The following is a 19903-nucleotide window of genomic DNA, read 5'->3' on the forward strand; positions in this document are numbered from 1 at the left end:
TGTTTTGTCCCTACACTTAAATGTGCATGATACCTACTGAGCGCATCGATATCTTTGTGTGTGTGATTTACAGCTTAGAATTACTTATTCTTTAAAATATGTACATGAACCACTTATCGTCTGCGCCAGCGTGCTAGATTGATGCAAAGAAATTGTGAATATAAACGATCGCGATGCTTCACCCGACGTTTATAAGATCGTCACAGATGACGAATTTGCATCTATGCGTATGAGCCCGAAACAAAACAGCAATCGACCGTGTGGGTCATAGAAAGCGAGCCAAATTCAACGAAAACTGTTCAGGGACGGAGCACTTCGAAGCAAATGATCGCCTGTTTCTTTGGCAAAACTGACCATATGTCGAGTATACGGTTTGAACAAAGTTGGGCGGTTAATTCTGAGTGGCACTCTACAATTTTTTTGCCTGAAGTCTCCAGAGAAATTTGAAAAACTAACATGAGGAGACGAATCATTGTGCACCATGACAATGCGACCTCTCACACATCGATTCATACCAGCGCCTGTTTGAACGGACAAAACGTGGAATTGATGGGTCATCCGGCGTACAACCCTGACTGGGGATCCAATGACTTCATTTGATTCCAGCATAACAAGACACAAATAAGAACGGCTTTAAGTTCGGCCAGGTAGAACTTGTTATACCCAACTTTTCGATATTTCAGTAAGATAATGTGATGAAAACCCAAAAAATACCTAAATCGAGAGCTATGCTTCTATGGGGAAAATAGAAAGACGTAGACCAATACTGCTAATTCATTTCAGGAACATTTTATAACCCCATGAAAGACTAAATGACAAATTTCAGTCATTTCGGTGCGATATTGATGTCACATCTTTCACAATTACGGAAGGTACCTTTCTATGGATCGAAACTAGTCTTCCCTGCCTTACCCCATGGCAATGCCAAACTTTTTCCACTAATAAATTAGTTGTTTTAATATAATAAAACAACAACAATGGGGTCAAGCCAGACTATTTTGAAAAAAAAACAAAATTTTATAATCTTGACTTTTTAAACTTAGAAAAACTATAAAGGACATATTAAATCTGTATATAGTAATATTGTATTTTAGCCGACGAAAAGAGATCCAGTTGTTCAAGTCAAAATCGGAAAGCGCGATTTTCAATATGGTCTAATGCAATCCCAAGAATCAAAAACGCGAAGCGCTCATTAAGATAATTTCATTCCATACGAATCGCTCCACCCTAATACATACCCAGCAAAAAGTTTGCCTCCAAAGATGCAATTAAATCATATGTACAAGCGATTTGGAATGACATCAAATTATGTATTTTCACAAATGATTTTTACAAGAGCGTGACTACCGAAAGATGCACTTAATTAGCACTGCATTTTAATTAAAGCACGTGTTTAATGCAGTGCTTTGGATTGAATTTAGAAGCACTCTTCGGAATGTGTTTTTAATCAGTTCAAAGATGCAATAAAAATTCAAGTCATTACAAAATTTTCCAGAATAAATAAAATTATTTATTACCAGCTGAACCCGGTGCGCTTTGCTGCCACGACTACGATAAAATTATATAAAGTTTTTAATATTTTAACGAATAAATATAGGAGATATGAAGGCGTTATATACCTATATATGGGGATTTCTGTGCGAAATCGGACACTTTTTCAAGATGAGGTTTTTGATTTCCTTTATTTTTTGCTGTGGTGATGCTGCTGATTAGCAAACCATTTTAGAATATTTTCAGATTTTTTTTTTGATATCGCGCCTTGAAAAAGTCAAATTCTGTAAAATCTAAATGCAAAGAAATACTTATAACTTCTTTAATATTGGTCCAATTCGAAAAAATCTTTTTGGTATGTTTTGTTGTTTTATCAGCTATTAAATAAAAAATTAAAGGTGTTCGACCCCTTCTATTTTCTTTAATTTTTTTTTTGTATTAAACTACGTTCAATTACAAAAATTTTAAGTCCTATGTGGTAATGGGGTTCGGGCGATTACCATTTTTTCTGATTTTTTTAAAATTTGTCAATACAATTTTTCCTTAATACCTTTGTCCAAAATTTGTATTTCCTGTATTTTGGAAGCTAAGAGTACATATTTATCATTATATATTACATATTTATCATAAAAAATAAAAAAATGCACAGTGGGCTTTAATGGAATTTTCGCTGATGCATTTTCAAAATCGATAAATAATAATTTTTAAGATGTTTGAGATAAATGCATAAATATAAAATCAAAATTTTTGTAATAAAATAATAAATTTTGCACAAAAGTAAAAATTGAATTGACAAATTTTAAAAAAATTCAGAAAAAATAGTAATCGTCCGAACCCCATTACCACATAAGGCTTACAATTTTTGTAATTGAACGTAGTTTAATACAAAAAAATTTAAAGACAATCGAAGGGGTCGAATATCTTTAAGAATTGATTTTAAATATTAAATCGCGAAAATAGCATCCAGGCCCACTGTGCTATTTTTTATTTAATAGCTGATAAAACAACAAAACATACAAAAAAATATTTTTTTCGAATTGGACCAATATTAAAGAACTTATGAGTATTTCTTTGCATGTAGTTTTTACAGAATTTGACTTTTTCAAGGCGCGATATCTCTGGAAGCGTTAGTCAAAAAAAATCTAAAAATATACTAAAAGGTTTTGCTAATCAGCAGCATTACCACAGCAAAAAATAAAGGAAATCAAAAACTTCATCATGAAAAAATTTCCGATTTCACTCAGAAATTCCCATATATACTTTATAGGGTATCCGATGAATATTTCGATGTGTTAATTATGTTATACCCTCCATATTATGATGGAGGGTATAGAAAAAGTTGTTGAAGTTTTGGAGGTGTCTCAATCGGAATGGAAAAAGTCCTTGAAGAATTGCTTTGAGCGCATAAAAAAGTGTATAAATCATGCTGGAGACTACTTAAGAAAATAATAAGTTGCTAGGCTGTATAGTTATCGTGCAGCCCTTTTTGACAAAAAACGTTTTATTTTTTCGATAAAATCGAAATTTTGACTCTTTGACAGTTCACAATTTTTAGATTTTTTTAAAAAACTGTTTCGCTTAATGACAAGAAATATGCGAAGATCGGCCCATCCATTTTTGAGCTATCGTTGGCACCGCAAGTAGCCATTTACTACAAGACTATATAATATTTTTCAACAAAAAAGTCTAAAAGTAGTATAATTTGTGCTCTTTCAGATTAAAAAAGACTACTTAATAATATGGGTAGTTTCTTTCAAAAAAAGGGCTGCTAGAAAGTTTCTGGCCTAGGCAACACTACGTCTTGCCAGGCGCTATTTGACATTTTATAGCGTAATCGTACTTAGTACGACCATAAGTTTTGCTGCTTGCAGTGACTTCAAAAATCACATTCCAAAAAATTTAACATTTTCGTCCGCAAATTTTTCACAATGTAAGGCATGAGTGCATCGATGTACTTAAATCTATGTATGGCGAAGGTCGTCCAAACGGCCGTTGTATTAGAGAACATTCATCCCTTGCCATGCAAGATCGTCATGTGACATACCGTGAGATAGAAGCATCCTAGCCATATTTTACAATCATACTTAGCCACATTTTACAATCATACTGACAGTAATTTTGTACAGTGAGTTCCTAATATGTATAAAATATCTTTGCAAAAAATTGTCAACGTAGGCCCACGTTTTCTTGTAGCCCCAATATGGGTTTCTGAAATCGGGAGGTACGGTTATATGGGGGCTATATCAAAACATGGACCCAGGGACTCCATTTTCAGTACCTTTAATACTATTGATATAAGAAAGATTTGAGCCAAATTTTGTTAGCATACGTCAAGTGGTTCGACAGTTAAAGAGTTTTTACCCACTTTTGGGTAAATACTCGAAATCAGGGTACCCTTATATGGGGGCTATAAGAAAACGTGGACCTATGTACGTTGACAAATTTTTGCAAGGATATATTATACTCATTGAGGACCTACTGCGCCAAATTACAGCCAATTTGGTTGTAAAATGTGGCTAATAGATGAAAAATACCTTAAATCGGGAGGAACGGATATATGGGGGCTATCCCAAAACATGGACCCAGGGACTCCATTTTCAATACAGTTAATACTATTAATATAAGAAAGTTTTGAGCCAAATTTTGTCAGCCTACGTCAAGTGGTTCGACAGTTAAAGAGTTTTTACCCAACATTTGGGTAAATACTCGGGTGTTTACCCAAGTATTTACCCACTTGTTTAAAGTACACCAAGACCTCGCTCTGCGTCGTAGATACGTTCCAAAAAACACGACTCAAAGTGAAACGACGCAAAGCGAATTAAGATTTTCTATGAAAAGGCATGTAAAGTTCGGAGATATGTTCCAGGGTGAAAAACGCTTTTTTTTATTTCCACAATTTTAGGTAGAGAAATTACCTGAACAAATAGGAACCCTAAATGCTAAATTACAGCTATTTTGGTCTAATTCAGCCAGAAAATGTAACTGAAACAAAATAATTGAAATCTAGCGGTTTCGTTATATGAGGGATATAACAAAACGTTTACTTATGTTCTTCATTTTTGTTGGAGAAGTTTCTACATCACTGGGAAGACTACATACCAAATTATAGCTCATTCGGACTGAAGATGTAGCTAAAATGGTCAACATACCTGAAATCGGGCGGTACCGATGTAGCCCATCTTCGAACTTGATCTAAGCTCAGACCAAATATACATGTGAACAAAATTTCAGCCATCTATCTCAAATCATTCGGAAGATTGCGTGATTACAACAAAAGAAAGGACGGTAAGGCGAAAATGGCTAAATCGGCTTATATGATCGCAAATGAATATTTCAATGTATTTCAAACGGGAAAACAAACTTTATATACCGTCTATACTATGGTAGAGGGTATAAAAAATTAGACACTCAAATTGAAAACAACGCAACATCGAAAATCGAACGACACATATTGAAAATAGGTATTAACTAAGCAACGACGCAACTTCGAAAACAACGCAAAGTGAAACGACGCAATGCGAGGTCTTGGTGTATTGTAAAACTGTCCATTTTGAAACGATTTCACAACCTATACCCAAGAATTGGGTGAAAGATGTTGTATTGGCGATTCAATATAGTAAATGCACAAATAAATACCTACAAATGGGTATTTACCCGGTATTTACCCACCGTGTGGGTATCTCTATCCATGGGCAACATGATACTAGTGTATGATTTTTCGATATATCCACTGCATCCACCTAAAATTGATGCTGAAAATTTGAAGCCGATATTTCGGGGTTTTTTGAATTTTTTTAATGATCCGGACGCGCAACAAGATCATATTCCAAACTCATAATAGGATTATAGAACTCGTGATTTTACATCGTTTAATGTATATCTCACGAGTGAGCTCCGTACAGGATTCTAGTAATTGGAGCCTAAAGGCCAAAATTTGATGCGTGAATTTCCATAAAAACCCCATTTTTTGCGTGTAAAATTTACAAGTAATGCGCCCTTCCGCGATCGAATCCATCCACTAAAACCGCAAATATAGATACCTTGAAAATAGGAAAATCAGCAAAAATATATTTTGACAAATACGTGTCATACGCGTGTCATAAATTACAGAGATACGCGAGTAATATGAGTATCTTACGCAAACTAGAATGTGGAGGCACATCCGCGGTTCTTTAAGAATCTATTTGAAATATGTGTATATTGACGTATTTTTGATGGGCGCTAATGAAACCGGATGCGCATCAAAATCGTGTGCACATTGTGCGATTTTTACCCACTTTAAGGTTGTTTGCATTGTAAGATGGCCGCTGAGTGAACATCGAAATATGCATAGATATTGAAAGAGATTGATTCGCTGTATCCAAAAACGGATGTGCATCAACTGATTTTAACTAATTCGCGAATAATAGGTTTTTAATTTTCACATTTTTTTAATGATTGTAATTTCAATATTACTCTTAATTTCCTATCCTTATAAGTTATCACAGTGAGCAACTAAGCTTTCGCGATGGTAAACCATATATCTTAATGCAGTTTCAGCAGTAAACATTAATTAATTATTGTATGTGATTTTAGCGAAATAGTTGTAGAACTCCCAATTTTTTTTTTTTTATTTTTCGAATCGAACCAAAAAATATATTTGCAATAATATTTCCCAACAATAATTTTTTCTTTTTTGTTGTTGCTATAATATGAAATTTATGTACCCAATCTCTATAAATTTGGTATCATATTTTTCTACGCATTGTCTAGATTCCGCATATATTTTTTAATTTATTTTGTAATTTATTTATTTTTTGGTTTTGTACGGACTCTTCGTTCGTTATTTTCACTAGAAAGTATCACTAGATGACTGGAACTTAAGTATCCTATGACTCGTCCATAATAAAAGAGATTAGGCTGTTTATATCTGCTCTATATTTTATATAATAATTTATTCAGCATACTATGTGGTAAATGTTATACCGATAATTAAATATTCTAACTTAATGTTAATACTTAAAAACTCGTCGTTGGTCATAAATATCGGATAATTGATTGATACTTTTTGAGTATTTTTTCTGTTTTTAAATATGCTTCGTGGTTATATAACACATTTATATTACTATCATGACCCAGCACGAATGCTCTTCAACATTTAGCAAATTTTATTTATTATGAGTTGGGAAGCGACAGGTTTCACAAAAAAAGGAATTTACTTGCAAAACGAAACGTCCAAAAAAGATTGAACACCACTACGTGTACATTATCATTTTCTTTATTCCCAGCAACGTCATTGTTAGCGTTTATAACAGAAGTACCATCATCATCACCATCGCTGCGTTACTGCGGCTGCCTCTAAGGAAGGAAGGAAGGCTGTAATAAAAACCACCGAAAGCACAGCTGTTCATATTGACCTTGATGATATCAGCACTAACATCTGTGGCCTAGGCCAGCACCAAACACCAAACACCACCACTACCTATTACTGCTAACCTGTCGTGACACCTTCATCACTCTGCAATGAAATCATAGACAAAGTAAATGATGTAGAGTGGCATAACAGGGGAAATACAATCTATGCCATAATTATATGGGACGTAGACATCATCACCAGCATAGTTGTCGTCATCATAACCGCAATGATTATGGCTGTCACCATCAGTTAAACGATAGACATGCAAAACCAATTTTATGAGAGTCTTATGCTTATAGACGGAAAATGTGACAGTAAGGGAAATGCGAAGTAGGGAAATATTGTTAATTTTAAGAATGATTAGCATCACTGGTCCTCCTGTCAAAGAGTTTTTTGAAAGTAGTTTATGTTTATTATTTGGTCAACAAATGTAGCTTAAAATTGTAACGTGAAAGTTTCATATACTCCTATACGCGTTCATTTCCATCAACTATAACTACACAGTTAGCATAGTGGACAAATTTAACTTCAATGTAATTAACTACAATCACTGCTACACAATAATTCTCATTCACTCCGAATATGTATTCTGGTTTTATTCACCGAAATGGTCGATCGCATGCCGAACAAAGTATGAATAGACGTCTGGCTCGTCCGCAGTCTACCATACTAGTTAGCCACGATTCGATCCAGCTCATAGCAAGCTCTCAACTCTTACCAAGCTCCCAGCTCATAGCAAGCTCTCAGCGCTTAGCACGCATCCAGCTCTTAGCAAGCTCACAGCTCTTAGCAAGCTCCCAGCTCATAGCAAGCTCCCAGCTCATAGCAAGCTCTCAGCTCTTAACAAGCTCCCAGCTCACAGTCAGCTCAAGCTCCCAGCTCACAGCCAGCTCAAGCTCATAGCCAACTCTATGCTCTTAGCCAGCTCCCATTAACCGATCTCTTCCCCCACAGCAACTCGAGCCGAGTCACACACCCGACATGCGAATACAACAACAACCCGGCTACCATTGAGCGCACATCTAAAACCCGATCACCATCGAGCTGATTACAACAACCATATTGTCATCTATGTATCCATTGGTTATCTAAGATACATCTCATCCATATCCCTCACATATATTGTTTGTCTTTCAAACACCAAGAGTTTTATAATAAACATTGAAATTGTAAACACTCGTGTTTTACTTAAGGTTTGTGGGTCCTTATGTCGACCCTGGCAGCGACTGAGCTTACCTCAGCCCTAGACAAAACCACTCTTTATAAAATTTTAAAATAACTAAAATCAAACGGTACCATTAATGGGGACTACACCAAAACATGCGCCGATATAGGTCATCTTCGATTACAAGAGACGAATGGAAGGACATGTCTATATCGACACAGCCGCGTGTTCTGGCAACCCGTTATTTCGCTTGGCTCTGACCATATTTCTATCGTCGTCTCTGTTAACAGACCACTCGAATTTTTAACCCATGTTCGCCATATTTTTTAGAGCCATGGAAAAGCTGATTGCTAAGGGTACAGAGAATTTACCAATCACCGCTTCTGAGAGCTGCCTAGTCCCTCAAATTCTCGGATAGCTGAGAAAGTTTAATGGGACATTATCACAGCAGTAACCTCCCGTTACATATCTGCTGGTCGAATAAATTTCCCAACGATGCGACTAAAAAAATGTTATGAACTTCGTCGAAAGAATACGGATAATCCAAAATTTAGGGAACTAACTATTGAAGTCAACCGGCTTATAAGCGAGCATAAGCGGCAAATGAAGCCTGATAGGGTTGATTGAAAAAATAAGAATGATAGAACGGCTGCTACATTCAATGGAGTGACAGATCCGAATAGGTGTTATTTTAACAGGCAATTGGTAGAGGGCTACCCCGCTATCGGAAGAGATGGGGGCGATGTTGCTAATGTCATCCGAAACCCGATATCATCCAAAGTGTTGGGTGCACAATGAATCTCAATGGTAATGCTTGAGCAATTGGATGTACCCAGATTTAAGTACTTGATTAAGGTCATCAAAATCGTTAGCCACCCATATTGAAACAGAAGCCCCCAAAGTTGGCAGAGTGGCCTCTTTCTTGAAGCAAGGATGTCAGCAGAAGCGAATCGTAAGACCAATCAGCCTTTTGTCACCAGTAGCGAAGGTTTAGAGGCACTACACGTCGCCATGATGTTTCCCAGTTGCACAACTTCAGCATTGATTCCGAAAAATGCGCAGCACCACAACAGCATTACATGTCATATACACACATACCAGAAAAGGCCGTGTGACGGACCGAACAGTCATGCTTAATCTTGAACTATCGAAGGCCTTCGATACTATCAACCATGTCAAGCTGTCTGAGGAGTTCAGAAATAAGAAGCCTCACCCCCTTGAAATGAAACAGGGCATTTCCTAAGTAGTGGTGATTGTTTAACCTTTTACTTTTCTGCAATTCTACATCCCTTAGACAGCATAGAGATTGTAATGTATGCCAATGCATGCACGATCTTGACGTTGTGTCCTATTGTTTATGACATATGTCATAGGTTAAAAATCTACATACCTGATTTGAGACAGTTCTTCCATCTGAGGAATATGAAAAGATCAATCCAATTAATCCAATGTCACACTGTTTACCACCTGCACGGCTGAAATGAGGCTACCCCTGACAATATGGGGCGATTCCGACCCCAAACTATTCCAAAATATTGGTGTAACATTTGATATTATGTGTATGTCGTCCGCGCAAGCCACAGCTGTCCGTCTATAGAAACACCCTTTTGTTTCACAAAGGGTCTAAATAATTACCCTTTCTTTCACAAAGGGTCTAAATAATTACCCTTTCTTTCACAAAGGGTCTATAGAAGCACCCCTTCTTAAAGAAAGAGTCCATAGAAGCACCCCTTCTTAAAGAAAGAGTCCATAGAAGCACCATTTCTTAAAGAAAGAGTCCATAGAAGCACCCTTTCTTAAAGAAAGAGTCCATAGAAGCACCCTTTCTTAAAGAAAGAGTCTATAGAAGCACCCTTTCTTAATGAAAGAGTCCATAGAAACACCCTTTCTTCCACAAAGGGTCTATAGAAGCACCCTTTCTTAAAGAAAGAGTCCATAGAAGCACCCTTTCATTCACAAAGGGTCTATAGAAGCACCCTTTTGTTTCACAAAGGGTCTATAGAAGCACCCTTTTGTTTCACAAAGGGTCTATAGAAGCACCCTTTTGTTTCACAAAGGGTCTATAGAAGCACCCTTTTGTTTCACAAAGGGTCTATAGAAGCACCCTTTTGTTTCACAAAGGGTCTATAAAAGCACCCTTTTGTTTCACAAAGGGTCTATAGATGTTATGTCAACCGGTCGGCGTAACAAAAGCGTACGACCGCTTTCATTTAATGCAAGAAGGGTTAACAATCCCTCTGGCATGCACATTTGATTTGACGTTTATCTTTTTCTTCCTTTCGTGCACATTATTAATGTGCACAAAACTGCAAAAGCCGGCCATTTTGAACATCGAACAACAAGCTCGATGCATTTCATATTTTTTGCAAATCATTGCATTTTATTCCTTGAAGAGACAACATCGGCGGCCATTAAACACCAAAGTGTATTTTAAGAGTAACACGTGAGAGAATAACAGAAAGCAAATTATAAAAGTGCCGCACAAATAAATTAATAAGAACGACGTTCCTATTGGAAAAATCCTTCCAACCACGCATAACTAAACAGCAAGAAAGGTTAGTTGGAAGAAAACAGTGAACAGTATTTTGCTGTCAAATAAGACAATTTTCAAATGAAATTTCTTGTGAAATTTGTTTCTAGATTTCTCTCACAACGCAAAATCTTGGTGGATTATCTTCGAGTTTTAGACGTGGATACCCCGACACCCCAGCACTGTTCCCCTCTCCATCAATAAAAGAGTTCGTACAAAACCATCATTCCATTAATGACAGTGGAATTTTCTCAAAAATTGTGGAGTCGTGTTTTTTTTGGCAAATTATTTGGATTCGTGGCTGTTATACCAATAACCACTACATTATTGCACCACACGGGGGTACAGTCATGCGGGGGTATCTCGTCCTGTCTTTTTAGGGAAATAATTGAAATTCCTAACTTCTGGTCACCAAATGAATAATTATTTGCCCGCCTTGATACACCGAGCAGTTTAATTGGTTGCCATCCAAATTGCTACTCAACCCCTGAGTTGCCGTCATCAGTATTCCCTGAGGGGACATGAACGAAGATTACTCAACCAACCCTGAGCAAACTTGCCATCCAGAGAATGAACAGATATACCTGAACTACTACGTCCTCAAGATTGCCTGTCACCACCAGAACCTAACCTGCAACAGTTGCAGCCATATATATAACTCAGACAACAGGAAATCAAATTCCAGATAAGTATCAAGAAAAGAAATTAGCACTTGTTAAGATATTTCCTTTTGTGTTCATCGCTCCGTTGAGTAAGTACGATCAGGGTAAATCATACCCTTTAGTATCCGTTTTTCTCCATCACAGAGGGGGGAAAACGTGAACTAAATATTTTAACATCCGTCGACGGTCAGCCGATTAAGTTTCTTTTCTTGATTAAAGGAATTAGATATCAGAGTTTGAATAGCTCCCCATCCATACCCCTATCCATAACCACGTAACAGTCAACCACTTTATATGCACACTTTTGGTGCGTTTATGTAATGTGCACGTTGCAAAACGGTACGTCACCGCGTGGATGTAATGGATAATGGTCTAAAGTCAGGTTTTAATTAGCTACAAGAACCACTAGTGGTACATAAGTATACCTTTAGGGCAATATCTGCCTTTTTGAATCATTTCTAAATTTACCATTGACTTTCGGCTATTCATTCAACTTAATTTTTTTTGGCTTCCCGTCAAAATTCAGATTTTGATAAATTGTTCGTTTATTGCACCACGCGGGGATACCGTTTCAAGGTGCACACTGTAGCACAAATCAAGTCATTTTCTATTGTTTTTTTTTGTGGCAGTAATGCCTAATGTATAATACAATTGTTGAAACGTAATCGTTATTATTATAAATATTTATAAATTATATATATTTATAAATATTGTAAATATTATCAGCTTAAATAAGCTAAAACAAATTTCATTTTGTTAAGGCTAACCCCATATTTTATGTCATCAAATATTGGAATTCATCATTGTGAATTATTATTTTATCATCGATTGAGCTCAATAGAAAGATAAACCACATTATTAGTGATTCAATACCACTTGCATATTTGCATTGAAATTTGGGGAGAGTCATACCTAATGCGTATACCCTCCTATCTTTGAATTTAACCCCCCCTTTCACTATAACCATAAACATTATTTTTACTTGAATTAATAGAAGAATCAGTTAAGCAAAGCATATATATAAACATTTCTAAATTCAAAAGTTATTTCCAAATATTTATCCCATGGATAAATTTAACATTTATAATATTGTTTACATCTTTTATTTTTCTTGAATTTATGGATGGCTTTCGAGCGTTCTGAAATAAAGTGTGTTATGTACATCTGGATTTGAAATGAATACCATGGAGTAATTTCTTGTATAAGAAGGTAAAGTAATAAGGTAAAAAGGTTCAGTCGAGATATTTATGGGGGTTTGCATGTTCAGTGTGGCCCATATGGGGATTCGTCGGAATCCATTGGGAGGGCAAAAAGGGGACCACTACCACCTGGTGTCCCTACAACCACAGTCATAACCCCGTGCAACGATACACGATTCATTTATGTTTCATTATTCTTTGTGATACAACCAGATTGTTTGTGGATGAGTGAGTATGATGGGCCGAGCCGGAGCGCAATTCAAAAGCGTCATACTCAACACCTTAGATGACCATACGCCGTGATACATATTCTCCAGTCCATATAACATAGAAGCACCCTTTTGTTTCACAAAGGGTCTATAGAAGCACCTCTTCTTTCACAAAGGGTTTATAGAAGCACCTCTTCTTTCACAAAGGGTCTATAGAAGCACCCTTTCTTTAAAAAAGGGTCTATAGAAGCACCCTTTTGTTTCACAAAGGGTCTATAGAAGCACCTCTTCTTTCACAAAGGGTTTATAGAAGCACCCTTTTTCACAAAGGGTTTATAGAAGCACCCTTTTTCACAAAGGATCTATAGAAGCACCCTTTCTTTCACAAAGGGTCTATAGAAGCACCCTTTCTTTCACAAAGGGTCTATAGAAGCACCCTTTCTTTCACAAAGGGTCTATAGAAGCACCCTTTCTTTCACAAAGGGTCTATAGAAGCAACCTTTCTTTCACAAAGGGTCTATAGAAGCACCCTTTCTTTCACAAAGGGTCTATAGAATCACCCTTTCTTTCACAAAGGGTCTATAGAAGCACCCTTTCTTTCACAAAGGGTCTATAGAAGCACCCTTTCTTTCACAAAGGGTCTATAGAAGCACCCTTTCTTTCACAAAGGGTCTATGGAAGCACCCTTTCTTTCACAAAGGGTCTATAGAAGCACCCTTTCTTTCACAAAGGGTCTATAGAAGCACCCTTTCTTTCACAAAGGGTCTATAGAAGCACCCTTTCTTTCACAAAGGGTCTATAGAAGCACCCTTTCTTTCACAAAGGGTCTATAGAAGCACCCTTTCTTTCACAAAGGGTCTATAGAAGCACCCTTTCTTTCACAAAGGGTCTATAGAAGCACCCTTTCTTTCACAAAGGGTCTATAGAAGCACCCTTTCTTTCACAAAGGGTCTATAGAAGCACCCTTTCTTTAAAAAAGGGTCTATAGAAGCACCCTTTTGTTTCACAAAGGGTCTATAGAAGCACCTCTTATTTCACAAAGGGTCTATAGAAGCACCTCTTCTTTCACAAAGGGTCTATAGAAGCACCTCTTCTTTCACAAAGGGTTTATAGAAGCACCCTTTTTCACAAAGGGTCTATAGAAGCACCCTTTCTTTCACAAAGGGTCTATACAAGCACCCTTTCTTTCACAAAGGGTCTATAGAAGCACCCTTTCTTTCACAAAGGGTCTATAGAAGCACCCTTTCTTTCACAAAGGGTCTATAGAAGCACCCTTTCTTTCACAAAGGGTCTATAGAAGCACCCTTTCTTTCACAAAGGGTCTATAGAAGCACCCTTTCTTTCACAAAGGGTCTATAGAAGCACCCTTTCTTTCACAAAGGGTCTATAGAAGCACCCTTTCTTTCACAAAGGGTCTATAGAAGCACCCTTTCTTTCACAAAGGGTCTATAGAAGCACCCTTTCTTTCACAAAGGGTCTATAGAAGCACCCTTTCTTTCACAAAGGGTCTATAGAAGCACCCTTTCTTTCACAAAGGGTCTATAGAAGCACCCTTTCTTTCACAAAGGGTCTATAGAAGCACCCTTTCTTTCACAAAGGGTCTGTAGAAGCACCCTTTCTTTCACAAAGGGTCTATAGAAGCACCCTTTCTTTCACAAAGGGTCTATAGAAGCACCCTTTCATTCACAAAGGGTCTATAGAAGCACCCTTTCTTTCACAAAGGGTCTATAGAAGCACCCTTTCTTTAAAAAAGGGTCTATAGAAGCACCTCTTCTTTCACAAAGGGTCTATAGAAGCACCTCTTCTTTCACAAAGGGTCTATAGAAGCACCTCTTCTTTCACAAAGGGTCTATAGAAGCACCTCTTCTTTCACAAAGGGTTTATAGAAGCACCCTTTTTCACAAAGGGTTTATAGAAGCACCCTTTTTCACAAAGGGTCTATAGAAGCACCCTTTCTTTCACAAAGGGTCTATAGAAGCACCCTTTCTTTCACAAAGGGTCTATAGAAGCACCCTTTCTTTCACAAAGGGTCTATAGAAGCACCCTTTCTTTCACAAAGGGTCTATAGAAGCACCCTTTCTTTCACAAAGGGTCTATAGAAGCACCCTTTCTTTCACAAAGGGTCTATAGAAGCACCCTTTCTTTCACAAAGGGTCTATAGAAGCACCCTTTCTTTCACAAAGGGTCTATAGAAGCACCCTTTCTTTCACAAAGGGTCTATAGAAGCACCCTTTCTTTCACAAAGGGTCTATAGAAGCACCCTTTCTTTCACAAAGGGTCTATAGAAGCACCCTTTCTTTCACAAAGGGTCTATAGAAGCACCCTTTCTTTCACAAAGGGTCTATAGAAGCACCCTTTCTTTCACAAAGGGTCTGTAGAAGCACCCTTTCTTTCACAAAGGGTCTATAGAAGCACCCTTTCTTTCACAAAGGGTCTATAGAAGCACCCTTTCATTCACAAAGGGTCTATAGAAGCACCCTTTCTTTAAAAAAGGGTCTATAGAAGCACCTCTTCTTTCACAAAGGGTCTATAGAAGCACCTCTTCTTTCACAAAGGGTCTATAGAAGCACCTCTTCTTTCACAAAGGGTCTATAGAAGCACCTCTTCTTTCACAAAGGGTCTATAGAAGCACCTCTTCTTTCACAAAGGGTTTATAGAAGCACCCTTTTTCACAAAGGGTTTATAGAAGCACCCTTTTTCACAAAGGGTCTATAGAAGCACCCTTTCTTTCACAAAGGGTCTATAGAAGCACCCTTTCTTTCACAAAGGGTCTATAGAAGCACCCTTTCTTTCACAAAGGGTCTATAGAAGCACCCTTTCTTTCACAAAGGGTCTATAGAAGCACCCTTTCTTTCACAAAGGGTCTATAGAAGCACCCTTTCTTTCACAAAGGGTCTATAGAAGCACCCTTTCTTTCACAAAGGGTCTATAGAAGCACCCTTTCTTTCACAAAGGGTCTATAGAAGCACCCTTTCTTTCACAAAGGGTCTATAGAAGCACCCTTTCTTTCACAAAGGGTCTATAGAAGCACCCTTTCTTTCACAAAGGGTCTATAGAAGCACCCTTTCTTTCACAAAGGGTCTATAGAAGCACCCTTTCTTTCACAAAGGGTCTATAGAAGCACCCTTTCTTTCACAAAGGGTCTATAGAAGCACCCTTTCTTTCACAAAGGGTCTATAGAAGCACCCTTTCTTTCACAAAGGGTCTATAGAAGCACCCTTTCTTTCACAAAGGGTCTATAGAAGCACCCTTTCTTTCACAAAGGGTCTATAGAAGCACCCTTTCTTTCACAAAGGGTCTATAGAAGCACCCTTTCTTTCACAAAGGGTCTATAGAAGCACCCTTTCTTTCACAAAGGGTCTATAGAAGCACCCTTTCTTTCACAAAGGGTCTATAGAAGCACCCTTTCTTTCACAAAGGGTCTATAGAAGCACCCTTTCTTTCACAAAGGGTCTATAGAAGCACCCTTTCTTTCACAAAGGGTCTATAGAAGCACCCTTTCTTTCACAAAGGGTCTATAGAAGCACCCTTTCTTTCACAAAGGGTCTATAGAAGCACCCTTTCTTTCACAAAGGGTCTATAGAAGCACCCTTTCTTTCACAAAGGGTCTATAGAAGCACCCTTTCTTTCACAAAGGGTCTATAGAAGCACCCTTTCTTTGACAAAGTGTCTATAGAAGCACCCTTTCTTTGACAAAGGGTCTATAGAAGCACCCTTTCTTTGACAAAGGGTCTATAGTATCACCATTTCTTTCTCAAAGGGTCTATAGTATCACCATTTCTTTCTCAAAGGGTCTATAGTATCACCATTTCTTTCTCAAAGGGTCTATAGTATCACCCTTTCTTTCTCAAAGGGTCTATATAAGCACCCTTTCTTTCTCAAAGGGTCTATCTAAGCACCCTTTCTTTCACAAAGGGTCTATAGAATCACCCTTTCTTTCACAAATGGTCTATAGAAGCATCCTTTATTTCACAAATGGTCTATAGAAGCATCCGTTATTTCACAAAGGGTCTGTAGAAGCATCCTTTATTTCACAAAGGGTCTATAGAAGAATCCTTTATTTCACAAAGGGTCTATAGAAGCATCCTTTCTTTCACAAAGGGTCTATCGAAGCACCCTTTCTTTCACAAAGGGTCTATAGAAGCACCCTTTCTTTCACAAAGGGTCTATAGAAGCACCCTTTCTTTCACAAAGGGTCTATAGAAGCACCCTTTCTTTGACAAAGTGTCTATAGAAGCACCCTTTCTTTGACAAAGGGTCTATAGAAGCACCCTTTCTTTGACAAAGGGTCTATAGAAGCACCATTTCTTTCACAAAGGGTCTATAGAAGCACCCTTTCTTTGACAAAGGGTTTATAGAAGCACTTTTTCTTTCACAAAGGGTCTATAGAAGCACCCTTTCTTTCACAAAGGGTGTATAGAAGCACCCTTTCTTTCACAAAGGGTCTATAGAAGCACCCTTTCTTTCACATATAACATTACTCCACTACAAGTATTGTCATTAGATATGCCGTTCGGACAATAGAAAGTATCTCCTATATCCTGCCCAAATGTATAGGGGTGGTCCCCTTGATATGAGATCAATCTCCCCTTTCCCTTTAGGGTTGTTTATGGAAACAAATGTACCCACTCAGCCAATATTATCTACATGTGTATGTATGTTGTCTACTGTTTTAAGTGTTGGTCATAGTATGGCTAGCACTTGTGCTACTAAAATCAACATCACCATATGTTCAAAATGTTAGCGTTGTTACTGTTAGCGTTAGATTAGTTATTCCACCTTGCAATTTTGGTAAGTTTAGTTTTATTTGTAGTTTCTTTGCTATTGTTTTAGATTGTGTGGCTTTGTGGCTGTTATCCGGTATATTTTCCTATTTAGCCATTGTAGATTTTATAGCTGCATGGCGCCAAATTTGTTTTATCGACATTCGAAAGGTCAAATGCATTTTTCGTTTTTTTTTTCTTCTCTTGGTTATGACCTATTTGTTTTCCGCAACTAAAACCTGTACGGATGCATAAATATGTATATTGTTACGGTTTCGTTTGTCCGGAGCAAATGTAGCATATATTGCACACAAAGTTCAGTGATGGATATTCTATACCCTTGTGTCAATTATTTTTGATTAGAGATATAATTGAGTTTGTACTTTGACATCGATGGTTTAATGATGGAAAATGTAGATGTGGATTATTGTTTTAAAATGATAACACATACATACATATATTTCCACGAACATCCCCGAAGGGGCTAGGGAAACTTGAGTTTTATCAATTAGTGCGGTGCGATTCTATACTTAGTTCAATAATATCGGAATTCGGCGGAAATCCTCAGAAAATGACACATACATTATGTTAAGATGTATTTTGCCATATATAAAAAAGTTTGATGTTGTCGAATGCGGGCATTCAGTGTGTCCACATTCTTATCCAGTGCCACCCAAGTGACTACACCTTGTATTCATGAAAAACTTAACCTCACTTTTGTTATTAGATTTAATATTTCTTTTCAGCACATATTGAATGTTCATTTTGTTCCCCCTGAAAGTCCTTGACAACTTCACCTAGTACCTCTCACACATATTGAATTGAATTCAACACTGGATTTCCATTCATCACAAACAAGTGTGAACTGAAGTGATCGCCATATAATTATGACCAGTCATCGTTGGTTGGTTGGATGTTTTTAATTATAACAAAAATCATCGTCTTTTTTGCATTTCTCAAATGAAAGTTGCATGAGTTCATAACACAAAGATGCGCTTAGCTGTAACCTGATTATTACGGCGAGGGTGAACATTGGGGCGTATGTTAAATTTATTGATTTTATTCGTTCGACCCAGTGGATATTTGTACATTACCATAAAGTGTTGTTCAGCTTCGAGTTAAAAAAATTGTTCAATTTTTAAAACATACCTGTAAAAGACAAAGAAAAAGTAATATTAGAATATGAGAATGTGCGATATTGAAAATAAAGTAAATGTTTAATTAATAACTAAAAACTCGGAAAAATGTTCAAAAATATGTCGGCCAGTTTTGCCAACAGATATAACACTAGGATGATGACTTTTTACAACCTCCTATCGCTGTTTCCTGTTTTGACGAGTGTTCGTTTACAATTATATACTCAGCCAGGCAGAGATTTTTAAACCCTCTATCACAAACTGTATTGAATTAAATAGGAACAATTTTCGTTTATGAAAGTACTAAGTCCATATTTATATTAGGCAACTTTCCTTCCGGCAATTGTCACTTTGATGGAGAGAGAGGTGAGGCATATGGTAACCATTTACCTCTCAACACCCTATCTCACCAAAAAATTGACAATTGCAGCAAGGAAAATTGCCTACTGTGAATATGGAGTAAGCTCTTCATCTACGATAATGCTTATTCTTTGAAGGAGTAGAATAACTTACTTGATGGAAATTATTTTATATAAGACTTCTACAATTCGCCCTATCTTGAGTCATTTCGTTGAGGTTATATTCTGTTAACTGTATACGTCCACGTTTCCCTTCTTCTTCCACTGCTTGAACATGACGGTCATGCCTCGCATACGTGGGCTATTTGGTTTCTGTTCTTTAACGGCTTGATTTATAGAGTGCTTCTTATAGTGGCATTTCGCACTCTGTTTCTTCTAGTTTTTTCTTGCAACTCCTCGTAGAAATTTAATTTTTCAGTCTGAATTCTGCTTTGAATAATATGAAATTAGATGTTCTGTACCCCCAGCGACGACTAAGTACCAAATTTCAGCCATTTCTGTTTTAATTAATGGGGTAAAAAAGTAGTATTTTTCAATGCCTATCCAAGTCTTGGATTTTTTAAAAAATATTTTTCAATGTCTATACAAGACGTGGATTTTTTAAAAAATATTTTTCAATGTCTATACAACACGTGGATTTTTTAAAAAATATTTTTCAATGTCTATACAAAACTTGGATTTTCTAAAAAACATTTTGCAATGTCTATACAAAACGTGGATTTTTTAAACAATATTTTTCAATGTCTATACAGGACGTGGATTTTTTAAACAATATTTTTTTAATGTCTATACAGAACGTGGATTTTTTAAAAAATATTTTTCAATTTCTATACAAGACGTAGATTTTTTAAAAAATATTTTTCAATGTCTATACAAAACTTGGATTTTCTAAAAAACATTTTGCAATGTCTATACAAAACGTGGATTTTTAAACAATATTTTTCAATGTCTATACAGGACGTGGATTTTTTAAACAATATTTTTAATGTCTATA

General features: G+C 36.9%; 1 protein-coding gene across 4 annotated transcripts in view; it reads right to left on the reverse strand.

Moving 5' to 3' along the window:
* The window catches only part of Ace (Acetylcholine esterase), a 540867-nt gene that overhangs the window by 311965 nt on the left and 208999 nt on the right, over positions 1-19903 (reverse strand). Inside the window, exon 1 of one of the 4 annotated variants that reach the window (XM_073960048.1) lies at positions 6690-6988. The exons of the other annotated variants lie outside the window; for them this stretch is intronic. The gene's annotated coding sequence lies outside the window, so the exon portion shown is untranslated. Of the gene's footprint in view, positions 1-6689; positions 6989-19903 lie in introns of those variants that run through there. 4 annotated transcript variants of the gene reach the window in all.

The sequence above is a fragment of the Musca autumnalis genome, unplaced genomic scaffold (genome assembly GCF_047663935.1).
Source record: "Musca autumnalis isolate F117 unplaced genomic scaffold, ASM4766393v1 scaffold_1, whole genome shotgun sequence".
Classification (NCBI taxonomy): domain Eukaryota; kingdom Metazoa; phylum Arthropoda; class Insecta; order Diptera; family Muscidae; genus Musca; species Musca autumnalis.